This window comes from Talpa occidentalis, unplaced genomic scaffold (genome assembly GCF_014898055.3).
Source record: "Talpa occidentalis isolate TD23 unplaced genomic scaffold, MPIMG_talOcc4v2.1 talOcc4.3, whole genome shotgun sequence".
Lineage (NCBI taxonomy): Eukaryota > Metazoa > Chordata > Mammalia > Eulipotyphla > Talpidae > Talpa > Talpa occidentalis.
The window spans coordinates 43905525-43907905 of NW_023603184.1; positions in this window are offsets into that span (position 1 = coordinate 43905525).

Below are 2381 nucleotides of genomic sequence, written 5' to 3' on the forward strand. Positions count from 1 at the left end.
CAGTTCACCTGACAGAAGTGAAGACTTTAAGAAGATTCTCCTCATGGGTCCTTCAGCAGATGAAAAGGAGTGGGTCCTGTTACTATTTGGGAGGGAGACACAAGGCAGCCACACCTGGATTCCAAAGCTTGGGCGGGTGGATGTCATCCATGCCTCTAGCACCAGCTGTCAGGACTCACCCTCAGGCCTCTACTCCACCCTCCTTGCAAGGTTCCCAGTTTTCCCACCAGAGAATGTGGGTGCCCTCTTCCAGCCTGGGCTGGAGGCTGAAAATAATGCCCATCTCTGTGTCCTCAGAGTGATAAAAAATATGTCATCTCCAGGGCGTTGTCGGTCGTGGGTGCGCTGTGGCCAGGGGGAAGGCTTGGAGTTCGGCGTCAAGCCCTGTGAAGGCAGGGGCAAGCCTGTGCATCCTGGCCTGCACCAATCTCTTAAATAGTTGTTGAATGATGATTACTGCGTAGAAGGAAGTGATGAAATGGAAATTTCCAAGTGGGGTTTAGAATGTGATGGGAGACCTTGGGAAAGCAGAGGCCTCCGGGGTCTGGATCTGCAGACTGATAGGGAGAATTGGAGGAGTCATCATTTTGGGCACCAGTGCTGTGTGATGGGCTTCATGGGAGTTATTTCCCCTAAATCTTAATCAAGAGTTATGATCTCATTGTGAGCTGAGGCTTGAGTGGCTCAGGGGATCGGCCCCCCAAAAGTCTTTCTTAGTGGCAAAGGTAGGATTCAGATCTAGGTCTCCTGATTGACTGGACTTTCTACAGTTAGGCTCTATTTTCCCCATTTTATTTTTTTAAAGATGTATTTATTTATGCATACAAGAACTAGGGTACAGGCCAGAGGTGTGGGGGTGAGAGGATTCACCAGAGGCAGAGGGGGAACAAACAGGCAGATTGATTGAAATACACTGCTGAGGGGAGCAGTGGGTGAGACAGGAGAGGTCTGCTGCACCATATGTGTCAGCTCCTGGCTGGGATTGAACTCGTGCTGCAGAGACTGCAGATAGCTTCATAGTTTGCTTCTAAACCCCTTATGCCACCAAGGAGGCCCCTCTATACTCCCCACTTTATAGAAAGGAATGCTAAGGCCCAGAAAATAGGAGGAACCAGAACCCAGAAATCTGGCGTCATGGCTTCACACTTTGCAATCCCTTCATGGCCTGCCTGATGATCTCCAGTGACAAGGAGGTCTCCCTCTCTCCAGGTGGCACTGAGTACATTCAGCAGCTGTCCTGTCCCTGAGGAGTCTGGGGATCCCCCATCCTTCAATCCTCATCTTCTCCTTCATTTGTTCATTGAGAGCCAGGGATCCTTAGCAGCCCCTTTGGGGAGGATAGACATCTGGCACACAGCTGGCCTGAATACGGCTCGTGCAGCCCCATGACGAGAATGTGGGCTTCATGAGTGTATTTTCCTTTTCTTTGCAGATAATACAATTGGATAATAAGTCTGATGAATGAAGCCCCACCAGACACTGAATAGGAGCCCAGTTCTACTGCTGATTGAGGTGCTCCACTGTGCCACCGCGAGTCCTCCCTGAGTCTCCAAATTCCCCTCTGTAATAAGGGAACTTGCACAAAATGACACCAAAGGTCTCTCCCAGTGCTGACTTCTAGAATTCTACTTAAACCAGGTCAGCACACATTTATCAGACATGTCCCTTACTCTCTCCCATGTAGCAAATTCTAAAATTCAACCATAACATAATATTTTGATGTTTAAATCAAACCTTGGCATTTTCTATTCCCTTTATTTTCTTATGCTTGTGTGAATTTTTAAAAAATAGTCTACATTTTATGAGAAAAGTACATTTCCCCCTTAGCAAACGTGTTGAATTTCAAACTTTTTCACTCTTTTTTACATTTTTTCCCCTAAAACTTAATTGAAAAAAATGGGGTGACTACTGTAGTCTACATTTAAAAACTTTCTAGGGTTCCCGTTAGCTATATCTTGTAGTGGTTAATTTTATATGTCAACTTGGCTAGGCTGTGGTGTCCAGGCATGGGTCAAGCACTATCCTAGCTATGCAGTGAAGTTATTTTTCAGGCATGATTAACATTTACAATTAGTTGCCTTTAAGTAAAGCAGATTCCCTTCCATTGGGTGGGCCTTACTCAGTCAGTTGCAGTTTTAAGGGCAAACACTGCAGTTTCCCAAAGAAGAAGGGATTCTGCCTCAAGAGTCAACAGATAGTGTAGTCTATTAGTGGTGTTTCTCTGAAGAACCCCGGTGGGTGCATATATCCGTAGATTCAGTTTTTGTTCCATCAGAAGTTTCAAAATCCATTGTTAGACTTTTTTCAGGAACATTGTCCTTACTTTCCAGCTGGGATAGTTCATGCTCATGAGTTTGGGGCTCAAGTTTCTTGAGTGTGGC